The following is a 13,456-nucleotide window of genomic DNA, read 5'->3' on the forward strand; positions in this document are numbered from 1 at the left end:
CTTCTTGCAGTTCGCGGTGGCCGCCGGTGGCCTGGGTCCGTCGCCGCGTCATCCCCACCTCTGATTCTGTTTTCACGTGCCTTTCTCCTCCCTATGCCTCGTCTCCCTCCGTCCCTCTCATAAGGACACCTGTGACCGTGTTTAGGACCCACCCCGCTAAACCAGGATCATCTCACCTCAAGGTCCCTGGCTAAACGACACCTGTTAAGACTCAGCTGTGTGAGGGACGACTCACAGGTTCTGGAGACGAGGACCTGGTTTCTGTGGGGCTATGGTCACCACCGCAGGCCTCTCGCCTGTCAAGGCCACTGTGGACCTCTCTGGCTCCGGGCTGGCTGAGCTGGTTGGTGCGGGTGAACAGCAGAGGGTCCCTGTAAGCCCCCCTGGATGCGGCTGCAGGCCGTCAGCAGCCCCGCCCTCCTGGTCATTCCAGACGGCTGGGTCCCCTTCTGTGCGTTTGTCTCCATTTCCCCACACTTTCTGCAGCGATGTCATGGACCTGCTTTAATAACCAGGAAAAAGTGAGTTGTGAAGACTTTCCGAGGACTGTAGCCCCAGGGGAGCCAAGGCCAGGGGGTCACTGTTTACTGAGCGCCTACTGAATGCAGTCAGAAGCATCCCCCTGGTTCAGCTCCTCGTGGGAACCCCCCAACATGTGCTCAGGCCTGGAGCACTTTTCAAAAACATCACTGCCCCCCTGCCCCTCACCCCCACCCCAGACCCGTGATGGAGCAGGTTCTGAGGCAGAGAGCCCTGCATGGCCCAGGCTGGCCCAGGAGCTCAGAAACTCAGAGGCGCCAGAGCCAGAGTCGGGGGTGGGTGCGGGGCGGGGCGTGGGCCACGGCGATCGGGCTGTGCCCCTGCCCACTCTGTGCTGAGGGTCAGTGCCTTCCCTGCCCCTGGACCTGGCCTGCTTGTGTGGACCTGCCGGGGCAGGGATGGCACCGTCGGGTGGGAACCAGCGTGGGTTGGGCCCCTCTTCACTCCCGATGACCTCTGTGTTCACCCCTGTCCCCCACATGGCTGACAATCTGAGGATACTAGGGATACTCGTCTGGTCGTCCCTGCTGGGCCGCTGGGGGTGGGGTGGGGCTGTTCTGGGGTAGTTGGGGAGCCACTGTGAGACTGGGGAGGGGGGCTGGCGCAGGCTGAGCTGAGGCTGCCAGACGCGGGCTGGCGTCCAGGCTCTGCGCGGAGACCAGGCTCCAGCTAATTAGCTCCCACCTACCCACCCCCTCCCCTCCTCCCACAGGCAGGCTCACGTGCTGCGTTGCCCACGCACCCCCATATCACCCTGCACCCCCAGACCCGCCCACCCCCCTCCGCACCCTCCGCAGGAGCCCCTACGGGGGGCGGGGCGGGGGGGTAGAGCTGGGGGGAAGGGGGGCCGGCTCCGCCCCCCGCCCCCACCCACGCTGCCTGGAGACACAAGCGTCTCCTCCTCCCTGCAGGCACCCGTCACCCCTGCGGTCCTAATTACCCAGGAGGCGAGCACATCCACCCGCCCCCGCAGGGACGGCCCCCACCACGCACGGCCCCCACTTCCCCGCCCCGCAGCACGGCCCGGCCCAGCCTTGCCGGAGCCCGTGGGCTACGTGGAGCCAGGACTGGGGGTGGAGGGGGGGTCCCATGGGTCCTTGGGGACCACCTGCCCCTGGATACTCTCTCTGCTGCCCTCCGAGGAGCAGGATCAGTCTTGGGGGCAGGAAATCGGTGTCAGGCGGTCCTGGTCCTGCAGGCCCCGGCTCTGGGGGTGGGTGGGGACCCATTCTTGTCTCCCTGGGCCTCGACCTGGCCCTCTGGGCTGGTGATGCTCCGGGAGCCCCAGGGTGCTGGCCACAAGGCCCTTGCTCTCTGGCTGAGGCTGACCTGGCTCCCGTCTCCTGGCCCCAGGTCACTTATGCTGGTACCTCCCTCACTCCACCGGCTCCCCCACCCCCTATCAGAGCTTCTCCTGCAGCCAGAACCCCTTTATCCAGCCACCAGTTTCCCCCCATCCTGCCTGTTTTTCTTCCCACCCCCCACTGGCCATCACCCGTTTCCACATCTCCATGGTTACCCAGTCACCACCTGGCCTCTCAATCCGCCACCCCTGTGTCTCCCATGACCCTCCTCAATGTCACCACCACACCCTTGGCACACGCAGACTCTGTCTACACCAGCCCCTTCTGACCCTGAAAACCTGTGCCTCTAGCATCTCCTTCCCCTCTCTAGGGCTTCCCTGGTGGCCCAGATGGCAAAGAATCCACCTGCAATGCAGGAGAACTGGGTGTGATCCCTGGGTTGGAAAGATCCCCTGGAGGAGGGCACAGCAACCCACTCCAGCATTCTTGCCTGGAGAATCCCACGGACAGGGGAGCCTGGTGGGCTGCAGTCCATGGGGTTGCAAAGAGTCAGACACGACCGAGCAAGTAACACTTTCCCTTTCCCTTCTGTATCCTTCGTTCCTGATTCGGATCATCCTGTGCCTGGTTCTTTGTCCCCTGACCCCTCCACCTTCCCCTTACCCACCAGTCCTCTGTGTCACACCCCTCTTGGCCACTCTGGGCCCCGGGTCCCATCGTGTGAATCCTCACCTCCCTCACTCCTGCCCCACCTGGCCACCAAACCCCAGCCCTAGGAGAGTCCAAGGCCCTCCACACCTGAGCAAGACACCCGTCTGATCCAGATGCCGCCCCTGTGTCTCTGGCCTTGAGCCCCGACCCCTGTCGAGCCTCTGTCCCGTGGTGCGTGGGGGAGGTGGGAGCCACAGTTCCTGCTGCCCAGCCATGGTACCCACTGGGCTTTCCCCGCTCTGTCCTTCATCACCATCTCCTGCATCCTCCCCATCTTCTGCATCCTCACTATCTCCTGAATCCTTACCAGCTTCGGCATCACCATCTCCTGCATCCTCCCCATCTCCTGCATCTCTCAGAGCCCTCTCCACCCAACTTCACCATCTGGCTCTAGGTACCAGTTACTTCATCACTCGCCTCGCTCCTCCAGGCCTGGGGCGGGGTAACTGCTTGCAGTTACTGCCCTGGAAGGGTGCGCCGCCCCTGCAGTTTGCCCACCCTGCCCACACCTTTGCAACCTTCTGCTGTCCTAAGCTCTCCTTATTTGCAAGGGCAGTGGCCTCCTGCAGGGATCCAAGGGGTATGGCCCCCTATTCTGTAGCCCAGGGCCCCTCCTTTTGGTGGCATTTAGCACTGTCACCCACACCCACTTCCCAGGGTGCCTGGGGCCCTGGGTCCGCTGAAGTCCTTTCTCCCCGTCACACTCATGGTGGGCTCGTGGGCTCTGGGACCCCCCAGGGCTCTGCCCCAGGTCCAGGACCTAGGTCTTCGCTGCCTCTCCCTTGCCTGAGCCATCTCGCCCACACCTAAGTGCCAGCGGATGCTACATGTTAACGGTGGCTAACAGCTCTGTGCCAAGCCCAGGTGCTCCCTGGACCCAGCTGCCCTTGGGCACCTCAAGGAAACACGCCCCCAATACCTGCTGACCTCTTGTGCCCGTCTCAGAAGCAGAACCACCATCAACCTGATCATGCACACCAGCCCTTTCTCCCAGCCGTAGCTTCCTTGTCTCCAGGCCCCCCTGACGGCATCTCTGCCTTCCTCACTGGCTCCGCTCACCCTCTGTGTCTGTTCCCACCACTGCCGTCCGGACCCTGGTCCCATCCCATCCCTGCGCCCAGCCTGGCCCCCTTCAATCCACCTGCGGCAGGAGTGGTCTTCCTGGACCACCGCCCTCCTGGTACGGCCCTGGTGGGTCTTCCCAGCCCCTCGTCCAGCCCCTCCCCGCCAGCTGCTTTCCTGTCCATCCAGGAGCGTTCACGGTTGGCTTTGACTCTCGAGACTAAATATGTGGTTCCCTCTGCCTGGGTGGCCTGTCCTCTCCTGGTGTGCGGGTCCAACTCTGGCACAAAGGCCCCATCATGCCACTGTAGTTGGTTATCATTACTGTCCCTCAGACCCTGCAGTGCTCCTCCCGGCAGACGGGGTGGGGAGCATTGGCCGGGTCCTTTGTTTTAAGGCCACGCAGTGGGAGCTGGACCCCGGCACAGTCCTGACGATGGTTAAGAAGGGTGCAATGCAGGCCCCCTCCCCGCTGCCTGTAATGCTGGGAGGGGGGCTGGGGCTTCTCTCGGGGAGGGAACACAGAGTCACCCTGCTCCTCCCCTTCTCAGCTCCCCCATCAAGAGAGGGAGGCTGGGTCGGGGCGGGGAGGCCGAGCCAGGGCCTCACCCCTCCAGGTCTCCCCGTTCGAGGGCGTCCCCAGGTCCTCCCGGACCCCTTGGCAGCCGCTGGCCTCTGGAATGGGTGGTGGGGCTGGGCTGGTGACTCTCGCTGCCGCCGGTGGAGGGGGAGGGGGAGGTGGCTTCCAGGACTGTTGGCGGCCCCTCCCCCATGGGGCTGGGCGGCGGCTTCTCTGCTTTGCTAGGAAGAGAAGGTGACAGGGGCAGCAGGGGACGGGCGAAGGGTCGGGCCCGGGTCTCCGGTGACCACGGGGCCCGGGGCCCCAGGCCCTGCCCAGTAGCGCCCAGCGAGGAGTCCAGGCTGGGCCGGCTGCGGGGGGCTGCCGGTGGCCCGAGATGCCCCGTCTCGGCCTCCTGTTCAGAACGCCGGGCGCCGCGGGGGAGCGGGGCGGGTTGGCGCGGAGCCGCCGAGTGTTTGTCATGTTCTGCGCCTTGGCGTGGATGCCTGCCTCGTCTGTCATTATAATTAAGTACAATTTGGCAGGGGGATGGGTGCGGGAGCGGTGAGTCCTCATCACCGCCGCGGCGCAGTGATCTCCACCGCCCAGGTGGAACGCTCTCCGCCGGCTCCTGTGCCGGGCCGGGCCGGGCTGGCCCCACTGGGGGTTGCCTCCTGGCCCTGCCCTCTCCTGTCCGCCTTTCCTGGCCAACCTGAAGTCACCTCTCCACCAGGAGACCGGCTCGGCCACCAGAGCAATTGGCCTGGACCAACTGTAGCAACCAAGGCAGGCGGCTTCCCATGGGCGGCCTCTGGTCCTGACTGGGCTGTGGGCTGACTCAGAAGGGCCTGGCTGGGGGCAGCTGCTTCCCCGGGAGAGGAGGTGGGATCCAGGGAAAACAGCGGTCCAGGGGAAGGAGGGATCTGGCTGGGGTGAAGCATCAGGGGCTACACTTCCTGTTTGGGGTCCTCGGGCCTCACTCCCCCGGGGGTCCCGGGCCTCACTCCCCCCGGGGGTCCTGGGCCTCACTCCCCCGGGGGTCCTGGGCCTCACTCCCCCCGGGGGTCCTGGGGCCTCACTCCCCCGGGGGTCCTGGGCCTCACTCCCCCCGGGGTCCTGGGCCTCACTCCCCCCGGGGGTCCTGGGGCCTCACTCCCCCGGGGGTCCTGGGCCTCACTCCCCCCGGGGGTCCTGGGGCCTCACTCCCCCGGGGGTCCTGGGCCTCACTCCCCCCGGGGGTCCTGGGCCTCACTCCCCCGGGGGTCCTGGGCCTGCTCTGCAAAGGGGTGGTTGGGAAGGCTAGGGAAGGAGGGAGTCAAAGCATCCTGCCCGCTCCCAGGACTGTGATCACACATGAGCGCCCAGGGAGACCCGCTGGAAGGTCTCTTTCTTAGACAGTCTGCTACTTATTGCCATTTAATTATACATATATTTGTCTTTGAAATGTCTTTCTTCCTCACCAGAGGGCAAGGATGGCATGTGCCTGGTACCCCCAGGGCCTGGTACGAGAGGTGGTGAGCGGATGCTGCCCATTCACCAGGTGAGTCATCCCCACAGGTGCTGGACCTGGAGTCGGGGCCTTGGCTTTACCTGCTCACAGGCAAACACGACGCAGTGTGTCTGTTGAGCGACTGCAGGAGTGATGACCAGTGGAGGCAACAGAGGGACCCCTCACTCGAACGGGAGAGAAGACTGGAGCGGGGCTTCCTGGAGGAGATGACATCTGAGTTGAGACCAAAAGAGGAAGCACGCTCAGAAAGAGGATTCATCAAAGAGAAGGTTTGGCCATGGGGCAAACCTTCTAACGGTGCATCCAGGGCCGGGCCTGGCCTGCGCCTGGGTCTTCTGCTGGCCTTGGCATCATCAGCCTGGCAGGGCAGCAGTCATGGACACAGTCCTCACCAGCATGGTCACAGATCTCTATTCATGGTGCTTCCCTTGGAAAGGCAGTTCAGTTTAGTTCAGTTCAATCACTCAGTTGTGTCCGACTCTTTGTGACCCCATGAACCACAGCACGCCAGGCCTGCCTGTCCATCATCAACTCCCGGAGTCCACCCAAACCCATGTCCATTGTGTTGGTGATGCCATCCAACCATCTCATCCTCTGCCGTCCCCTTTTCCTCCTGCCCTCAATCTTTCCCAGCATCAGGGTCTTTTCCAGTGAGTCAGCTCTTCTGCATCCGGTGGCCAAAGTATTGGAGTTTCAGCTTCAACATCAGTCCTTCCAATGAACACCTAGGACTGATCTCCTTTAGGATGGACGGTTGGATCTCCTTGCATTCCAAGGGACTCTCAAGAGTCTTCTCCAACACCACAGTTCAAAAGCATCAATTCTTCGGTGCTCAGCTTTCTTTATAGTCCAACTCTCACATCCATACATGACCACTGGAAAAACCATAGCTTTGACTAGACGCAACTTTGTTGACAAAGTAATGTCTCTGCCTTTTAATATGCTGTCTAGGTTGGTCATGACTTCCCTTCCAAGGAGTAAGTGTCTTTTAATTTCATGGCTGCAGTCACCATCTGCAGTGATTTTGGAGCCCAGAAAAATAAAGTCAGCCACTGTTTGCCTATCTATTTGCCATGAAGTGATGGGACCAGATGCCATGATCTTAGTTTTCTGAATGTTGAGCTTTAAGCCAACTTTTTCACTCTCCTCTTTCACTTTCATCAAGAGGCTCTTTAGTTTTTTACTTTCTGCCATAAGGGTGGTGTCATCTGCATATCTGAGGTTATTGATGTTTCTCCCAGCAATCTTGATTCCAGCTTGTGCTTCATCCAGCCCAGCGTTTCTCATGATGTACTCTGCATATAAGTTAAATAAGCAGGGTGACAGTATACAGCCTTGACGTACTCCTTTTCCTATTTGGAACCAGTCTGTTGTTCCATGTCCAGTTCTAACTGTTGCTTCCTGACCTGCATACAGGTTTCTTAAGAGACAAGTCAGGTGGTCTGGTATTCCCATCTCTTTCAGAATTTTCCACAGTTTATTAAAGTTGGCTTAAAACTAAGATCATGGCATCTGGTGCCATCATTTCATGGCAAATAGATGGGGAAACAATGGAAAGGTAGGTGCTATTTAATAATAGTATGAGGCTTGATCCTCAGGGCTGGCTCCCAACCTAGTTTCACTTTAGACCAGGGATTTTATCTTATTTGTCAACTTTGATTAAATGGTTACCTTGTGCTCTGTGTTGAGAAGGATTCTAGTGTTCAGTATGAACTCAGTGGGAAAGATTGATTGGTGAGTGATTAGTGATGTCGGAAAGATTGATTGGTGATTGATTAGTGATGTTTGCTCTAAGTGCGGTGTAGGTGCGTCTGTGCTATAGACTTAAACATTTTTGCTCTAGACTGTAGACCACACTGTTAGACAGGAAAGGGTCTTGGACATTACTGGGACAAAACCTCTTGTATGATGAAAGGGAAACCAAGGAAGCGCTCGGGTGAGCAGGGCAGGATGAGGCTCGAGCCCCAGCTGGCCAGGCTCTTGCCCCTGTCCCTGCTGCCCCTTTCTCCTTCTGGCTGAGAGGCTGCCGCAGTCAGGAGGCGGCTCGCAGCCCAGGCTGGGAATGAGCATCCGCTTTCGACGTGCGGGAAATAGCCCAGGAGGCTGGAGTCTGTGGGCCAGTGGACGGGGGGAGGGGGGCGGGCTCTGGGGGCCAGGGTTCCTGTCCAGTCCCCCACTCTTGCTGTGTGACCTGGGTTGAGTCACTGCACCTCTCCAACCTCATCTGTGAAATGGGCTTGATCGAGTTGTTTTAAGTTTAAAAGGGACCCTTCCTTCTACAAATATTTATGAGCATGGATTATAAGACAGGCTTGGTGCTGGTGAGTGAAAAAGTCACAGGTGAGCAAGACACATGCAGGTCCCACCCTTATATTTGCTTACAGTTTGGTTGGAGGGACAGGCTTTGCTCAAATTGTCACCCCCGAGATAGTGGAATCAAACACTAAGGTGGGGGGGGGACTTCAAGGGACAAAGTCAAGTCTTGCTACACTAAAAAGTGGCAGCCGTGGTGGCTGGGCTTATTGCTGGGGTAGTCATGCCTAATGGAAGCAACCGGCTGAGGGACGAGGGTGGGATACAGGCTGCACCCCACCTCGAGGGATGCCCTTTCTCTGAATCCCACCGAGGCGCCGATGGGCTGCGGCTGCCTTAGTTCCTGGCCCCCTGCTTGTCACCCAGGAGAACCCTAGGGGCAGCAGCCAGGGTTAGGTGACCACAGTGTCCACCTGGGGCAGCACGCTCTGTGTCCGGCTCCCTGGGTGATGTTGTCTCGCCAGGCCTCAGTGCCCCCTTCTGTAAAATGGGCACACCTCCTGCTGGGGGAAGACCCTGCCACATACACTGTGCCTCAGGGTTGGCACCCCTTGAGTCAGGCAAGTATTCAGGGATTTCCCACTCCAGGGTGATTTCTCAGGGCTGTCATCACACACGAGAGCCCAGGGAGACCCGCTGGGCCCCTGGAGGGGCCCCCCAGAAGGTCTCCTTTTTAGACAATCTGCTACTTATTGCCATTTAGTTATACATGTAGCTGTCTTTTGGATGTCTCTCTTCCTCACCAGAGGCCAAGGATGGCACGTGCATGGTATCCCTGGGGCCTGGCACTTGAGCAGGTGAGCAGATCTCAGAGCAGAATTGCTCTGGGGAACCTGACCTCTCGGACTGGTGGATCCAGGAAATGACCCTTCACTTGGCCCTGCCCAGTTTGGGGGCGGAGGGGACAGCCAGGATGTCCTGTGGAGCAGGAGGGCTGCTGGAAGGAAGGGAAGGGCTGGACTGGGTGGGCGGTGGGTGCGATGTGGGGGCCTTGGGAGCCTGGGGACAGAAACGCAGTGGCTGGCTCCTTCTTGTCTCCTGGTGGCTGCAGACTGCCCCCTGCCCCCAGTTCCAGCATGCTTTCCGCCCACGGTCCTGGACGCTGGGCCCAGTACTGGGGCCGGAGGCTGCTCTGGTCACCCCTAAGCTGTCCCCTCCCCTCCCTGACCTCCTGCCGCTAGGACCCTCCTCCCGAAGGCTCTCCAGGAGTCTGCAGGGGGGATCGCTGCAAACCAGCAAGTCCTGTGACCACCTGGTTGTGTCTTTTCGTGTCCCTGGCTCTGGGCTGGGATGGCTGGGATGAGGGGGTCTGGACTCTGGGCCTCCCGGCCAGGCCAGCGCCCGGGAAGGTGCCCCGAGCCCGGCTCTGTGGGCCTTGGCACAGGCCCGCTCTTCCCCAGGGCCAGTGTTTTGCAATCCTTCTTGGCCACCAACTCCCGTTTCTCTGGCAATTGCAGGTTTTCTCGGCTGTGATTTGGACAATGTTTTTTCCCTTCTAAACAACCACTCTGGAAAAAGGGACTCTAACTCTGAACGAGCTGGCTTCGATTGTTCCACTTCTTTCCACAAACAGCACCCCCTTCTCACTCTGCCCCCCCAGTGCCCTGGCCTGGCATTTCCAACCCAGCGATGCCTGGGGGTCACCCTGGGGTGGGGATCATGGGCAGGGATCGTGGGCAGTGACTGCTGACCTCCGGGGCCTGGCGTCTCAGCTTTGGGGGCCACACTGTCCAGTCGCTTTGGAGTGGTCCCCAGTCATGTGCGGGCTCCTGAGGGAGTTTCCTGAGCACCTACTATGTGCCGGGCACTTGCCGAACGCCTCTCATCATTCCTGCCACGGAGGCCTCAGAGGAGGGTGACTGGAGAGGATAGGACTGGGCTTTGGAGATGAGTCGGTGTCCGTGCACCTGGCCTGCTGTCTCTGAGCACGTGGAGAGCCCAGCCCTGCCCACAACTCTTCAGTCTCCATCTGGGGTGGCTCTGTACAGCTTTATCCAGAACCACCTTCACCTCAACGCCCACTTCGGAGTGCTCACGTCTGCTCACAACTGACTCTCACTCGCACCCAGGCATCATGGGCCCCGGCTCAGAGAGGTCAGGGAACTTGCCTGAAGCCACACAGCTGTGGCAACACCGGGCAGGGACTGGACATGGGGTGGTGTGAATGCTGGCCGAGGAGGGCTGAGGGGCCCTCGGTTCTAGTCCAGCTCTGCAGTCTGGGGGGTCAGGAGTGAGTTCTCTCCACGCAATGGGCCTGGCCCCAGACACCAGCTCGTCACCACGTCCCTCTGCGGTGGGTGGTGGGCCACTGGAGGGGTCCTCGGGCTTGACTCCGGCTTCAGTGAGGGTGAAATGGAGCTCCTGGTCCCCCAGGGTGTCAGAGGTGGAGATGGGGCTGGGGCTGCAGTTTCCTGGGCACCAGGATTTAGTGAGGTCAGGGCTGGGCAGGAGGGCACGCTGTGCTCCCCTTTGCGAGGATGGTCCCTGGAAGACACCGTCCTCCTGGCATCTTGGGCTCTGCCAGCTGAAAGACTAGAAAGCTGGTCCCTGTGAGCGCTTGGGGGCCCCTGGACTGCTGGGATCCTTGAATTTCACATCTGCACTCTGTGACTCTGCTGTCTCTCCCCCCGTAACTTATGGGGAGAAGGAGTCATGTGATGCTGGGTATACCTGTGTCCTCCGGGCAGCCCTCCTGGGCTGCATCTGGCAACTTGAGGCTTCCGTGGCTGCGTGCTCCTCCTCCGAGACCTCATCCCCGTGGGACTTGCCCCGTGGCTTCTGTATAGCTGTGGGTCCTCCTCCAGGAACTTTCCCGAGCCCCGCCCTGGTCACGGCCCCGCCCTCACCTGCATGCTTCCTCCAGCCCGTAGGCTGTGGTCCCATCTCCTGAAAACTGCTGGTGGATGCTTTCTGAATAAAGGAACAGGCTGTATAGAGTAGAATGGCCCTGTGCAGAAATCTATTGGCATTTTAGCCTTTTTTTTTTTTTTTGCCAATGATGACATGAACTTGTATTGATTCAAGCAAAAAAGCCGGATACCTTGTCATTTAAAAAAAAAGGACCAGCTCCCACTTTGCTGTGTGTAACTGCAACCTGGGAGGATGCTGTGGAAGGCCGTGTTTCGGGTGATTTTACAAGCCGGCCTCTACGTGCCAAGATTTCGGGAGTGAAGAGCTGGGCTTATGACTCCTGGAGTCCCTCCCAGCCAGCCACAGGCTCCTGGCTGCGCTTGCCAAGCAGTCCCTGAAATGTACTCAGACTCCGAGAGGGGACAGGGGCCTAGCCAAAGTCCTAGCCCCGGACGGTGCTGGGAAGGCCCAGGAATGTTGATCATCTGCCCTTGACCTGGTGAGCAGGGCAAGTGAACTCTGGACACTGGCCCCCATGGGCGGGCAGCCTTTCAGGCCAGCTCTGGGGGCCACCCCGCCACGCTTCCTGTGGGCGGGTCACACCCTTTAATCCCTATGGGACCTGCTCTGCGCAGGGCCAGGCCCAAACCCATTTGGGGCCCCCCATGTACCCAGAGACCCCGCGCCATCCCCTGGGGACCTTCTGCAGCCTCTGATGGCTCCCCTGCTGGGAGTTTGGGGGTGACGCCGAGGAGGCCAAGGAAGCCAGCTTAGCCGTCCCGCCTTCTGTTCTAGCCCTCGGAGTAAACAGGAACATTAAATCACTACTTGGGGGTCAGGAAACTGGAAATAATCAAAACACAGTGTCCTGTCCTCGGCCCGGGCGCTGGGCCGCTTGTCCCCGGCCCAGCCCTGCCGCCTGGGGCTTTCCCGGCCTCGCCTCCACCCAGGATGCTGCCCCTGCCATCTGCCTTGTGGGCCCGAGTGGCCGCAGTGGCCCACGCCTCAGGGTTCAATTAGTGAGACACCCGGAGAGCTGGCAGGCACCCCCCACACCCACGCAGGCACCACTTGGCTGAGGGCCTCACCAGCAGCCCTGGCACCCCACCAGCCCTCGGATCCCAGGGGACGGGGGTGGGCGTGGGGAGGGCCTCAGCGGCTGGCGAGTGGGGGCGGGGGGCTTTGCCTGGTCCCCTGTCTCTGCTTCTAGGGCAGGCGTGGCCTGAGGGCTGGCCACACCGCGTCCCTACCACCAGGGGACAGTTAGATGGCCTGGGGCACACAGAGGGTGGGGGTGGGCAAGGGTCTTCTCTCCCGGGGCATTCAGATCACGTCCTTCCTGAGCGGGCCTCATCCCCAGGGGCACTGCAAATCTCGCGGGTCTCCCGGGACTCCCCGAGGGCCACCTCCTAAGGGGAAACTGAGGCTTGGCCAGCGAAAGCGGGCTTTGAGGCTTAGCCCCGGGGTTCCTGTACCTTCCCACGGCCCTGGGATGTTTTCCAAGGCTGGTTCTACTCCGGGAGGCCACGCTGCGGCAGGATGGGGGCAGGGGAAGCGGGGAGAGGAGGAGGCCCCCTGGGCTGGGAGGCACAAGGCCCAGATTCTGCGCCCAGCCCCGGGGTGTGCGCTTCTGAGCCGCCTCGGACACAGCTCTGCCCTCTCTGGGTCTTCACCTCCCCACCTCGGGTGGCCTCTGAGGGTTGTCCCATCTCTCAGATCCCACCCACAGTGAGAAGTGAGGGGACTCCCAGGGACGGCCGCAAAGGACTCAGGGCCACACCCCACGTGGTCACAGATTCTGCAAGGCCTTGCTGCATGACCCCCCGGAGCCACGGTGCTCCTGGACCCCAACCTGGACTGTGAGCTTCGGTCCCTGAACAGGCTGGGGCCTGAGGGAGGGGTCCCACGGGGGTCTGAGACCCCTGGGGCCGGGTGGGAGGAGGCAGACAGTCACGATGTGGGGGGGAGGAAGCACGCCCGCCCGACTTGAGCCCCGGGTGGGGACACTGGGGGGGCTCGGGCCCGTCTGCTGGAGCTGCTGGTTGGGTGGGGTGGCCGAGGGGGACACAGACGCTCGTAGCCCCGGAGACTCGGCGGTGTGGGGCAGACGGGCCGGGGCAGGAAGTGGCCCTCTCGGCCTGGCGCTCAGACGGGATATCTGGGCTGGGCCTGGCACTCTGAAGCGGGGCAGGGTGGCCAGGGTGGGCCGTGGGGAGGCCCACCCACGGCGGGAGGCTGGGGTGGCCACTGCTTCATTAACCCGCCCCTAGATCTGGGACCCGGCCCGACTGTGCACCTTCTGAGAGTGTCCACCACCTTGCACTTTCCTTGAAGCCAGCTTGCGAGGGAGGCGTGACTGTACCCATTCTCCTGACTGAGGCCTGGGGTGGCGAGTGGCTTTGCTGAGTTTGCAGTGGCGTTTCAGAGTCAATGGGGGGATTCGAGCTGGCCCTGGCAGCTCTAAGGATCTGGCTCCTTCCTTGTTGGGACTGTCGTCTGTCACCCTCCGGTGATGGGCTGGGCTGTCCATCCGTGCTCTCTCCCTGGTTCTCCTCCTCCCCCTATGCTCAGCTGTGGCCTCCAGCAGCAGTGGAGGGGCCTCCCTGG

The 13,456-nt window shown here is 61.1% G+C and overlaps 1 long non-coding RNA gene across 1 annotated transcript; it reads left to right on the forward strand.

Annotated features, from left to right (window-relative positions):
* The first annotated feature begins 8,205 nt into the window (after positions 1 to 8,205).
* On the forward strand, positions 8,206 to 10,931 carry LOC110150508 (uncharacterized). The gene is made up of 2 exons (XR_002317757.2): positions 8,206 to 8,796; positions 9,457 to 10,931. It is a non-coding gene; the product is annotated as an uncharacterized lncRNA (long non-coding RNA).
* Positions 10,932 to 13,456: the final 2,525 nt, after the last annotated feature.

The sequence above is a fragment of the Odocoileus virginianus genome, chromosome 16 (assembly GCF_023699985.2).
Source record: "Odocoileus virginianus isolate 20LAN1187 ecotype Illinois chromosome 16, Ovbor_1.2, whole genome shotgun sequence".
NCBI classification, from domain to species: domain Eukaryota; kingdom Metazoa; phylum Chordata; class Mammalia; order Artiodactyla; family Cervidae; genus Odocoileus; species Odocoileus virginianus.